The 14,216-nt window shown below is 28.8% G+C and overlaps 1 protein-coding gene across 1 annotated transcript in view; it reads right to left on the minus strand.

Moving 5' to 3' along the window:
• Positions 1-1,695: 1,695 nt before the first annotated feature.
• The window catches only part of LOC118187737 (serine/threonine-protein kinase NLK-like), a 63,927-nt gene continuing 51,406 nt past the window's right edge, over positions 1,696-14,216 (minus strand). The window contains exon 11 of the mRNA XM_035358014.2: positions 1,696-13,347. The gene's annotated coding sequence lies outside the window, so the exon portion shown is untranslated. The remainder of the gene's footprint in view (positions 13,348-14,216) is intronic.

The following is a 14,216-nucleotide window of genomic DNA, read 5'->3' on the forward strand; positions in this document are numbered from 1 at the left end:
AGTTTTGCTAAGAATTAAAAGCTGTGACTTGCTAGCGCGATTTTTTATGCGCCAATTTGTGCTCCAATCTTCTATGGCATAGAGGTAATTTTGCATTTTGTCTATTGCATGATTAGCTTGGATGGATTGGGAAGAAGGAAGATCTTGGCTTGCTTCCAAGGATCAGGGAAATAGTTGAGAGTAAGACAGACGTTGAGAATACTAGCGAATTTACTGATAAGAGTATAACATTTTCCTAAAAATTTTTATATATCTATATGTATATAAGCGGCTAAAGTGTGTGTCGCGGATAGTTTATTGTTGCCACTCATTTTGGAAATTAATGGAAAATGAGCGCGGAAATTAACGTTTCCACAGTTATTAATTTCTCGGCCGATTAAAGTCGTACGAAGATGAGAACGGTATCGATGGATTCGGAGAATTTTTTGGAATCCGAGGATATGCGTCCCGAATTTCAACTCGGCGCCGTTCCGTAGATATTCGAGAAAAAGAATTTGGCACACAGCCAAATTCCTGTAACAGGGAAAACCCAAGAAAGAAAGTGGAAAATGTTGGTAAAACGTAGGGGAAAATTAGTTTTGAATCAATATCTCGGCTAATTAAAGTCCCAAGAAAATGCGAATAGTCAAAATGGCGTGCTGCGGACCTGCGGAATCCAACAGTGTGCTTCGCTAAGCCTGGGAGCCAGCCGTTTCGGAGGAGATGATGTCACTTCCCCCCATGCGGCTTAAGTGTCTGTTTGTCGCCGATAGTTTATTGGTTGCTTGCGTAACTGTACTAGCCAATGGGGTGAAGTTGCCCTTTCAACTGAGACGTAGACAATTTCCTATAAAACTTGCCTTTGCTATGACCATCAATAAGTCTCAGGGTCAAACGCTTCAGTGTGTTGGCATTTTTTACCTGAGCCTGCATTTGGATACGGTCAACTTTATGTTGCCTGTTCAAGAGTTCGTGAAAGAACTCTAAAATAAACGTAAACTAACGTAAAATTAAAAATAATTTATGGTCCTCTGCAAGGCGAGCTTAGAAATGATGGAAAGATCTAGACAAGAAATGCTGTGTACAAAGAGATCTTTGACATGTGAATTAACATTTTATTATTCAAATTACCTTAGCGGTGGCTTTTGAGAAATGTACCGCCAGTGGTTTCCTTCATTGCACTCTACTTTAAACAATTAAGCAAGTAGAAGGGGGAAACCCCGTGGGGCAGTAAGCAAAGGGGCGTCCTCACCGCCTACCCTGGGTAATTCAGTTTAAATTAGCAGACACATTTGCACAAATCATTTTAATTACAATTTATAATATCTAAGACAGCGGTCATTTCGTGTGACCGCCGGGCTTTCTAGTAGGTATATAAACAAGTGGAATGTATAAAAAAGTTATTTTGTAATTAAAAAAATCTATTTAAAAATGCCAAGGTATAAATATTTGTGTTAAAGCATTTTTATAACTGGAAGCCTATGTCTACAACAACCAGCTGTGGAAATAATTGGCAGGTATGAACTTTTGTGGACACAGTATATATATATGCATTTAATGATATTGTACCTGCCCCTTTTTTAGACATAGGTATGATTTTATAATTCATTACGACTAAATTACATAATTATTTTGGTTTATTGTTACATACTATTGATTTCTACTTCATTCACATATTTAAGTGAACATATAAAAACAGTAAAAAACACAACAGAATGAAAGAAACACAGGCCAGGATGCTAATTTATTTGTGTGCAAAGAAAAAAAGGAATAAACATTTCTCAAATTCAAGTGATCAATTTAAAGCAATTCCAATTCAAACCACAACCATCAAAACTCACCAATACAGGTCTAATAATGCATGAAAGAAATCACATGAACTCACATTTAAAGCAAAACTGGTTTCCATTTTACAGAGAATTTCAAATATTCTGATATGAATCCTTTTTTTAAAAAAAATATACTTAAATTGTAAATTATTAAAGTTTATAACTCTGCATTTTATACAGATGTTTCCAGCTAATAATTATTCTGTGGAAAAAATGTGCTTGGGCTGTCTTTTCTGAAAGCTACAAAATATTTAGGTAATTTGCTTAAGTGTTTAGTTAAAAAATGTGCATGAGCTTAAGCTCACCCATAACTGAAATCCAACAAGTACTCAAAAAAAAAAAAAAAATATATATATATATATATATATATATATATATCCCCCCCTTCTTTATTTTGCAGATACTATGTTTTAATGTTAAAAGAGAAACTCAAAAAGCAATCCTATAAAACTCAATAAAAGGGACTGCCCTTTTATTGAGGGAAACATCCCTTCACTTAAGAAAGAAAGTACTCCTTAAATGAACAATTAAGAAATAATGATTTTCAATTAGTTTTCCATTTGATGGTTACAAATAGTTCAGTTATAAACATAGGATACTAATTTATGAATGTAAACCACATCACTGAGTGATAAAATTTCCTTGGAAATTTAGAAATGCAGAAATAAGTTTATTTATTCGACATTTTCTGATTATCCACACTGAATTCAAATTTATAGCAAAACTGCCTGTTTCTGGCTTATTTTCGAGTACACATGCTACACGAAATAGCACATATTACACATTTTAATGTATGTAGATTTACATGCTTAATAAATAGCTATTTTGCTAAACAGCATCCACCAACTGTAAAAATGTAAATACTTGAGTGTACGGACTCCCCTTCCATAAAATGCTTCTTTTTATTATTATTTTTGAATATGGCTTAAAAATTTTTTTTCATCTAACAGTTCATGAATGTTCATGGGGATGCAGATATTCAGAAAGTGCATTGATTCTTTAATGATATTAAGATTACCAAGAAAAATGCTATGAAACATTTTTATGCAATGCCTAAAATTCAAGCACATTCATATGCCTAAAATTCAAGCACATTCATTAAATACACTTCTATTCTCATATAAACACATAATTAAAAAAAAATTGATTCCAAATCTGAAAAATATATTTACATTTATTTAATATGTTGCATGAAAATAATTGTTAAAATCAGATTTTCCCCCCTGACATATATCAGTGGTTCTAGTACCACATACTAAACTCATTTTTAAATCTTATTCATAGTTTAACTTAAACAGAAATAAAATATAACTTTTGAAATGCTTTAACTTTTTCCTTAAAAATTTTAATTTTTGTCACTGAATGTAGTCGTTATTTGTGTATATAAAAAGCAATCCATATGGCTGTTTGAAAAAAATGTTGCACTTGACAAAATAATTATATATAGCAGCATAAAACTGATAAATTTTATTCAGCATTCATGCACATTTACTCTAACCGACTTCTACCTACTCCACAATTTAAAAAGTACACTGAACTAAGCAAATTATAAATATTAAGAAAGGCCAATTTACAAATTCAACAGAATTCATTCTAAAATATTTTTCCTCTTTACTGCTTATAATAATGCCAGATATGGAAGTTAAAATTTAATTTATGTTATATAATGTTAAACACAATGAATATATATATATATACAAATGGATAAGTAAAAGAAACATACTTAAATTTTCTTTAAGGAGGAAAAAAAGCTGAATTGTATTATAAGTTCGTATAAAGAACCGTGATTTGAAATGAGTCCTTTACAAAATAAAGAGACTAGGATCCAAGAATTCCATGGTTTTTCACTGACACTCTGAAAACAGAAACCAGTAACATACGCAGCAATCTATATTTAGCACACTATTTCTGCTCCATGAAACGGAGCTTACATTCAAGACTACATGGATGGCAGTGTTCTTAAAATGGAAGGAATTTGACACACAAATTTCTGTCAGAATACCAAGTATTTAAAACATTACATCATATACCACACTTACAAGCAAAACTGCATCAAGTTCCAAAACACACTGCAAAAATAATCTAATAAAAATAAACACATCATTCAAAACAAGCGCTATACATACAAATAAAATTCATGCAATAAGAGTAATTTAAACACGATTTTTTAATCTGAGATTTAGAAAACAAATAATTTTACATAAGGCATAGTAGTTTGATATTATAAGCTGAGAATTTGCATAATACCCATGTACCAATATAAAATATTCTAAAAGTATAATTAATTGCATATGAAGTATTAGTATGCATAAGCTGTCATGGACGGATATGCCAGAACATTTAAAAAAAAAAAACTGCTTGAAACAACAGAAGAAATAAATAAAAATCTCCTTTTTGATAATGCTAATATCCTAATCCTTTTTTTGACAAAATGCACAATTTCTGCATATAATAATGCAGTACACAACACTTTTTCATAATTGCCAAGATTATACATTTAAAGTAAAGTGAAATATTAAACTAAAATACAGCTATGTTTAAAAATGTAGAGAATGACAAAATTTCCTCAAATTAAACTTTAAAAAATTTCGTGAAACCTCAGTCACAAAATGTATTTTAAGAAATTGAAAATTCCAAATGAACTTTTGCAGCATGCAAAGACCTATATTGGTGACATAACAAATCCTTAAGGCTCATTTTGTTGATAACTTTATTGAATGAACAATTTTTAAGACAGCTGTAACTGAATTAAATCTACAAAAATTTTAAAATATAAAAACTAATCACTGCTGCACAAAGTCTGAAGACTGTACATGTTTTAATATCTACAGTACAAAGTCCGTAATCCGGGCTTCGGCAATTCCGGATATAGATCATGAATTTAAATCTGGTAAGATGGCATGCAGAAATTATACAATTAAAAATATGAAACCGTAATTTATGAAATAAAGAGCGATTATGATCTAAAAAGTATCAAAATTTACAAAACAAAATTATTTATTTTTTTACTTTATTAAACATTTCTTTCAATGTAAGTTGTTTAAGTTGCTTTGTTTTTCGTTTTTTGTGCATGCATGCTAAACATTAAACGCGCATGTGTAGCAGTAAACCCATCACACGCGTGCATTAAAGATTACAAAAAAAAAAGTTTGTGGCTTTGAGGTCCGGATTATAGATCATTCCGGATAATGGACGTCCGTATTACAGCCTTTGCACTGTATTATGTTAACACTCTTAACATACAGATGTGCTATTCGCTCATGAACTGATTCAAAGAACCAATTCGGTTTACCGATCAAACGAACGGCAATTCATCAAAGAAGAATGGTAGTTCTTTTAGCGTTCTCAAAGAGCTCTTGTTGGAGGCATGCCAGAAAAATTCGATTAAAATTTTAGGGAAGAAATGCTTAGCCTCCATGTTAAAAGTAAATTTACTTTTCATAATTTCCCAATATGTTTAACACCTTTTTATTCCAAAATTTTATTATTAGTTCTACGCTGAAAGGAGGTTTTAGGGAATCTCAAAACTACATTTGAAAGAAATAAGCCCAGAAAGTTAATGATTCAAATGAGTTCATTGCTTCTGTTTCTTCTCTTTCACTTTCATATATCCTTCTTGATTCACTCTCCATTACTGTTTTTTAAAATTATTTAGTGAATAATGAGTCATAAAAAAGAATCGATTCAGTTAGTGAACAACTCTAATCCGATCCCATAAAAGAGTGATTTTACCCACCTTTGTTCTAAAATAAGTTTATATTTGAACCTTGATTATGAAATTCATTACACTAAGAATTTATTGCTATTTAAAACTATTTTATCTACTTTTGTAAAAGCGATTAATTAAATTAAAAATTATATTACTTTCTTAAAAATACTTAATGTATTATATTAATAAAAAAGGTGTCAAAATTATCTTAAAAAATTAATGAGATAAATAAACATATTTTTAAAATTTAAAACAAGTCCTATTTAATTTGCTGTTCTACTAACCAAATAACTATACTGTTTTCATACACTTGTAAAAAAGATTTTGGGGAAGACTACATGCCAAATAAAAAAAAAAAAAAAAAAAAAACCTCTTAACTAGGAAGAGAACGAAGTTACTTTGCTAAAATTCAATGACAGACTAAACAAATTATTGAGGTCTGCCATACTTATAATTATTTCAGATTTTGATTTTTTAATGTTTTTCAAGGACAACTATAACAGTAGAATATAGCAACACAGATTTAAGTTATAACTACAAGATATACTAAATGAGGTTGAAAAAAGTGAGGAATGTGGCCCAAAGCCAAGGTAGGAAAAATCTGAGAGGAACTCTAACATGCATTAGATAATTAAGGCAACAGAATAAGTTAGCTATAGATTTATTTTTCACAGCAACTGCTCTATACATAATTTTTATGAAACAACACATTTTTTAACTAGAAGTACAGATAAAATGTTCTTCAAATGCTTGGCATTCATTTTTATTAATATAATAAACACCAATTTGAATGCACAAGCAGATTTCATACTTAAAATTTTCTAATTAGTTTAAAATAAGAACTCTCTGCTTAAGACTTGAAAGTACGTATTAGATAATAGAAAACGTATCATAAAATATAACAGAGTTTTCCAAATAGTTAAGAAAGTTTTTGGTGGTTTGTCAAAACAGCTTATATAATATTTGAACCACAGCTGCAGTTGCAATAACATGAACAAATTTTTGTGAGCCCAAATAATATATTTTGCATAAGTTTTAAATCCACTGCTGACCCACACTAATTCTACATACAAATATTCTGTATAACTAAAACTCTTTATTTAAACATAATAATGTCTTTATACCTACTCAAATACACATAAGAAAAAGGCTTATCTGAACTTTTGATTTGGATAAAATCTGTCTTTTAAAAATTAATTTACATATGATAACTACAATATCTGACTGAAGCCCAAAAAGCCCAGTATCCAAGACGAAAATTAAGCCTGTATTTGAGCCATGAGTCTTGCATTACTTTTATTTTCACTGTTATGTTTTAAAAATAAAGAAAATTTGCATTTAGTATTTTGAAATTTCTTTTGATATATTCTTACAATAACATTTCATTGCCTCTTCTAGATACATTAATGAAAACAAGCATTGTAAAATAATTCCAAATTTAATCTTGTAAGATTTTAACAGTGAAGTCATGCATGTATGTAAAACAATACGGTAAAAATTAAAAAATGTACAAGTTTTTAAATCCCCAAAATAAAATAATAAAGTATAGTTTCATATGATCAAATAAGGCATATAAACAGTTTACTTTAAATAGGGATGAGCATACACAAGAAGTTTCTCATATTGCTTTATAAAAAACATTTTTACATATAATATAGATATAATTATAATAATTTTTAACATCATCTGAAGATGATCAAACATTCTATGAATGGTAATTATTTCCATGCTTTAAGAAAAACTAATTGTCAAATTATAGCTCACAATTGGGGGGGGGGGGGAATTCCCGAATTACATTAAAATTAAAAGAGCATTATTTTTAAGAGTGAATTAACTGAAATACAATTTTTTATGGGAATATTAACTAAATTATCCACCAATACTATGATTTAAAATGCAGATATAATTTTTCTCATTCTGAAAATTAATCTCCCTCCCCCAAAAAGAATTTGAAATATTGAAACTTAGAAAAACCAAGTACAGTATATAATGGACAAAAATTATAAGATAAGCAACCAATACAAAAATTATCCTAAAGTGTAATAAATAGAAACAGAAGTAGTAGTTTTGAGCATATGAGTGAACATTCTAAAATACAATAATTAGAATTACTTTTTAATACTTCTCTCTCTATACATAATATACATATATACATACTATATGCATGTATATATAATTAAAAATATATAAAACATACACATAATTAAAAGCAAAATATGATTGCTGCACTTAAAGCTACTCTTCAAGTTAAATATTAATAATAAATTGCATGAATAATTGACATTAACTATGGTCCATTCTAAAACACGCAGTCTTTTAGGGGAAAAAATTGGGAAAGGCCTTCCTTCATTTGCATTCATGTCTTATATCACATCACAAATTTACTCCACTTCATTAGAAACTTATAGTTCAAGTTAGCCTTTAATCATATGCTTTTTTAAGAAGGAAAACACATCAAATGGAGAAAAACAATTAGACCTTGATCATCTGTTGCAGCTGTTGTTACAGCAAACCAGGGGGAGGAAAATGACCCTAAATGCCTGTTCTAAAGTAACAGACTGTAATGCACCTGACTAAACTGATTTCAGAAGTATAACAAATATAAAGAGGATTTCAATTTATTATTATTATTATTATTATTATTGCGTTCCTTCATCACCATAAATTAGTATGTAGTTTCCAAACCCTTTTAAAATACTGCAACATGATAACACCTATTTAATGAATATAGGTTACTATATGCTATAAAAAGTTTATCAGTAAAAACATAGCCACATAATTTTAATTTATATAAAATTTTACCCAAAATATTCTAAAATAATATTAATTATTGATATTAGAATATGTTGTGCAATAAGATATTACCTTGATAACAGCATTTTTTAATTATAATAATTTCACTTTTTAATAATGGTGGTTGGTATAAAAAATGCTCATCCCTAACTTTAATATTTTAAATTCTTCTGAAAATTCTTACATTAACACTAGTAAAATTATATTTTAATTTCAAGGCTTTTACAAACTATACACAATTTAAATTATTCAGTGGGGAAGTCACATTAATTAATCTGCCTTTGCCTTAAACCTAGTTATCAGATGCAATTGATAAAATGGGCATTTTTCTTAAAACTTATTTCCCCTCCTTCTAAAAGAAAAAATACTTTAAAAATTCAAAAATAATAATAATAATTCCCCACCCTGCCCAATTTCAAGTATGAATTATTTCTTTCTTAACATTACTTATTCCAACCATATTGGGAATCACTGCACCTTAATATAGTTTAAAAGTGAAACACAGCACACAATTCAATAAGAAGGCTAGGTACGAAAGTACAATATTGATCTACGTGGACCATATAAGCTATCACAAATTACCAGTAAAAAACACTATATACAGACTAACATGATGATGATGAAAAAGTTATGAGAATCAAAGTGCAATGCAGATGTATTTAATTACGTGACTGAGGTTATGAGGTACAAATATACATGCATTAACCTGCATTTCCTTACACTGCTATATGCACTTTTATGAAATGGCATCAATATTCATGTCATGCTAGGAGCAAACCTTTGTAAGCTTTAAGCATTGTTACAGATAATGGGAAAAACAACCAATATAACTAACACTGCATTATGAGCATTCTCAGGAACACCTCGTTGCATACAATAAAGCATTCTACTGAAGAAAATTTAGCAATAGATTGCAATATACTCACAGTTAAAATCATCAAAAAAAAAAAAAAAAAAAAAAGACAAACACATACCATTTTAAATCTAAGAAATTAAAATTAATAAAGGTACAGAATAGTAATTCATAATTTTCAACAAAAAGAACATGAAATTTGTTATGTCTTGTAACCAAATAATTTTGATAAGAAAGGTTTAAAGAACTTTAAAGCATTAAATTTTAAATAAATTTTTATAGCAACAAGACAGCATTTTTTAATATTTCCTTTTCAAAGGGCAAAGGAAATTTTACAAAAAGTAAAGGAATTTCAAATAAAATTCTACACATTAATATACATTATGTAACACTAATGCTGAAGTATACATTCAGATACACTCTGAACCAAATTTAAAATTAAATTTCAAACTAATTTCAATTTATATTAAAGAAAAGTTGAATTACTAGAATGATGCAGCTAAGCTGCCTCCTCCTTTTATTTTTTTAGGAAATGCCAATTTTCATACAACTTCATAACACTTCGTGATATTGGCTGAGAGAAAAACTGTTTCCCCCCCCCCCATTTAAAGAATAAATGAATAAAATAAGTACTAGGCAATATAATTGAATTGTATAAAACACCATTAAAGAATTTGTGTATATATAACTACAGATTTTGTAATGAAAGCTTGTTTTACCCCGAGAATAGTTAAAATCCAGTGTAGTTTAAATGAAATTACATTATTCTTACGCTATACATACAAAATTCTCTGCTAATAAAGCAGTGTTCTGACAATGACAGGTTAAAGAGGTAACATGGAATTAGCACACAAGTTCACAGAACTAAAATTAGCAGCAACACTTCCTTAATAATATGAAGGTCAGTGCTAATATCATATGGAGAAGGCACACATTATTAGTACAGGAATATAACTGCACACACATAATTTTACATTTTGCAGCTATAAGGTCAAAACGGCACAGTGAAGAATTATGTACACATTTTTATTACATTCCTATGGAAGGTAGCAATTTTAACCTTGCTAAGAAGCAAAGTTATGACAATATGTCAACAGTCTGAAAACTCACACTAAAACAGCATGAAACAAAAGTATCACCAACAAGATTTTAGAATAACATTCACTAATAAATACATTTTAATACATTATTCTATTTTGCTTTGAAGAAGGGATACTAATTAAAACTAAGAAAGCCATTTTAAACATTTAAGAAGTTTAATGACTGAGTGCTCATAAAGAACTCTAAGTTATTAGATATAATACATTTGCACAGAAATGAATTTAAAACTACCACATGTAAAGTAATTCAAAATATTTTATTAAAATTTCTTAAATAATGCCCTAAAGTAAAACAATTGGTGCAATTAAAAATGCTATTTATAGTTAAATAGGAAATTTCAGTATGACTAGGAAGCAAATCATTCTAATCCCAGTGGATAAAGTTTTGCATAGAAGGATGAACAACAAGTGAAGAAACAAGCATAAACTTATTTTTAAAGTTGATAATCTATAAAATGACAATACAATATCATGAATTATCTATATATATTCATTTATTTTCGTTGTATGTAAGAACCAAATGGTTCTAAACTTTATTTTTAACTAATTTTATGAGACCACTAATTTTAAACCTAATTCTATGAATGATTTTTTTAAGCAAGAATCAGATTGTGAGACATATTAGATAAAAGAGAAAAAGCAAAGTTTTTTTTAAGTAGTCCCACAGTATATATTAATAGAGAGTTGCGCATATGAGCATTTCACATTATTTTAATGAGACAAAATATTGAGCATAAAATCACAAAAGCATATATATGAATTCCATTAATATTAAAAATTATCACAGCTAGCAACTAAATCAGTTTAAACATCACGTATTTTAATGAAATTTTTTACTTGTTTCTGACCACACACACACACAAAAAAAAAAAAGGGTAAGAAAGAAAAAAAGGGGGGAATAATTAATGAGTTTATATGCACAAAGAATTTCTTCAAATATACCTAAAAGTTCATAAATTAGTTTATAATTAATATTTACCATACTTTTATAAATTGTACACAATTTGGAAGCAAAGAGAAACTAAGATTCATAAATGAAAATTAAAAAGTTCTGTGTGTTACACTTGCATAAATAATAGCTGCAAATGTTGTAACAAACAATATATTTGGCAAATATTAAATCTAATGCTTGTCTATACCAGATCTCTCAGACAAAGCATATATTCTTGTTTAAAATGTACAAGCTGGACAAAACTACTAGGCACACAATCAACACTTAGAGCCATTGTGACATCTAAGCATGCAAAGTGTGTACACAACATAAACATGTACATCACTTTTTGTTATATTATTACACAGAATGAGATCAAGTTGACAAAATCTATACATTTTCTCACATAAGGATCTCATTATGTTATAGTGGACATATTAGTGCTGATTGACAGGATTGTTACATACCTGAGTCGTTAAAAACAAATATATACCATTAACATTATCCCTCACAAACAAATCTGACATTACAAATTAATATTTAAACATAAATTCATTACATTAAATTCCATTGGATATGACTAATTTAAGAGGTAGAAAGATAATTTAACAGGATAAAAGAGTATTTGCACATACCAAAAATATCTATTATGGTACAGATTTATTTCATCTTACTATTTGACAAATAGTATGAAATACATTGCTTGAATAGAAATGCTACATTTTCTTAAATATGAAATGTTTGATACTGCAAAGATAGAAAATAGAAGAGATAGATAATAAAATTTTTATTACACTAACTATACTTAGATAAATTAATAATACATGTGCAGCCAATAATTAAGAAACATATCTACGATAATATCAATGGAAGGTAATATTTTTATAGACATAAATAACAGTACAGTTCACAAAAAGGATTCTGTTAACTAAAATATCACTAAAAATCATTATCAAGAACAAACCGTAAAAGTGTTTATAAACACTTTAACACATTCTATATAAAAGCTCTGCTGCACAACAGTTTGTTGCTGCACTTACTGCAGTTTTGAGAGATAAACAAATGTACCATTCAATTAAGAGTTTACTAATTTATAGTAAAGAATTAACAGAAATTACATTTTTTAAGAACAAAATAAAAAAGAAGAGATGTAGTTAGCATTCTAAAAGGGGGGGAATCTTTGCTATAAAGTATTTACATCCATTAGATTATATTTATGCATAATTATACACAGTTTTTATATTAAACTATTAATTTGCTATTTTCTGAAAATACTGTGTTTTTTGCAACTCTTAAATACCATTTATTTATTTATTTTGCTGTGTGTTTCATAGCTTTTATATTTAAATGTGAATTGTGGTGGTTTTTAAGCAATTTTATTGATCTGCACACTTATGAAATTGTTAGGAGCATTCTGAAATCACTTAAAATTTACATTACTCATTACATTACCACATTACTCAAAATCAATAATACGATGTTTAACAAGGAAAATTACCATATGCCTAGATCAAAACAAAATATCACATAAAACTAGAATGCAATTAATAAATATCAGCTTACTAAAATCACCATCTTCCATTTCAAAGAATTGTAGCATGGCAGGAACACATTTAATACAATTTATTACTGAATTTAAAAATAAATATTTAAAGAACTGATATTATGAATATAGCTTAATTTGAGCACATTTCAAAGCAAATTCCACAAATAGATATATTACAATTAAGTTCATGACAATGAAAAAAGTAAAAACAAAATTCCCCCACAAATCACTGTCATCAATGCATGAACATTCAATATTCTTAATTAAAAATATGTTTAAATTTAGAAGTCAAATGTAAACTGTGTTAATTACAGTAACACAAGCAGAACTAATAAAAAATACAAATTATCAGATGATGCATAAATATTTAAATTTGTATATAGTCAAAGCATTCACATACAAAAGCAAAAAGTCAGCAGACTTTCCCCCATTTGTATAACTTAGAAGTAACAAGTCAGGACATAACAAACATATTGTGAAACATATTGTGAAAATCTAAATAGAGAATGAAAATCATATGCAGTCATTTGAGCCAACTCTTCCATCCAAAGAATGATTTTTTTTTTTTTTTTTTTTTTTTTTTTTTTGGAAAAGTGGGATGGCAAAGCTAGAGGGGGAAAAAAAGAAATTTTTATACATCATTTTATTTTTTCCCATACACACAGGTGTTTAGGAAAAATTGGACAAGTTTTAAGAAGCAACAGAATACACCAAAATTCCAATAACAGTTAAAGATACAGGTATTGGAGGATGTATTGAAAAAATCTTCTTCACATAAACTGTCACAGTTCCAGCTTGTAATGTGACTAAGCAGGATACATATGGCAAGAAAATCATTATGCACTTTATGTACAGGAATTAGAAACTGCAATGAGGCACCTTCATGTACAGAAATGAGAAACACCAATGAGGCACACCAATTAATTAGGAAGCATATTCTGGAAGCTGAATAGTCCACTGGTAAGCAGCATTTCACAATAAGGCTAGTTTTACCTGATGAACATTTGCATTTACACCATTAAAATGCACAAGCTGGTATTGGAATTAGCCTGATTGTGTAGACCTCGTCTATTTGGTTCCTGCCACAAAATATAGTGCAGCTGGATTTTTAGATCCATCAACAATTCTTTTCATGAATTGTATATTCTGCACTTAAAGAGTTTTTAATATGCATGATGCAGATATGTGATTGAATATAGCTTTCAGGCAATAAATCCACATGTGCAAAAACAGATATTCCTTGAAAGTGTTAAAATAAAAACCTCCGTAACCATTTGATTGCAACTTGATGGCAGAAAACGGAAGTTGTTTCGCCAACATTTTGGAGCAGGCTCTAATATTCATTCAGTGACATATGTGTGTCAAATATGATGCAGCATCCATAAAATTTAGCCCACTTTTCACAAGCTTTAAAGAACTACCTCAATGTTATCTGACAGATTATGTCAATCTCCATAATCATACACATAATCATCT

The sequence above is a fragment of the Stegodyphus dumicola genome, chromosome 3 (assembly GCF_044657685.1).
Source record: "Stegodyphus dumicola isolate Sdum_Otavi_A_Nest chromosome 3, ASM4465768v1".
Classification (NCBI taxonomy): Eukaryota; Metazoa; Arthropoda; class Arachnida; order Araneae; family Eresidae; genus Stegodyphus; species Stegodyphus dumicola.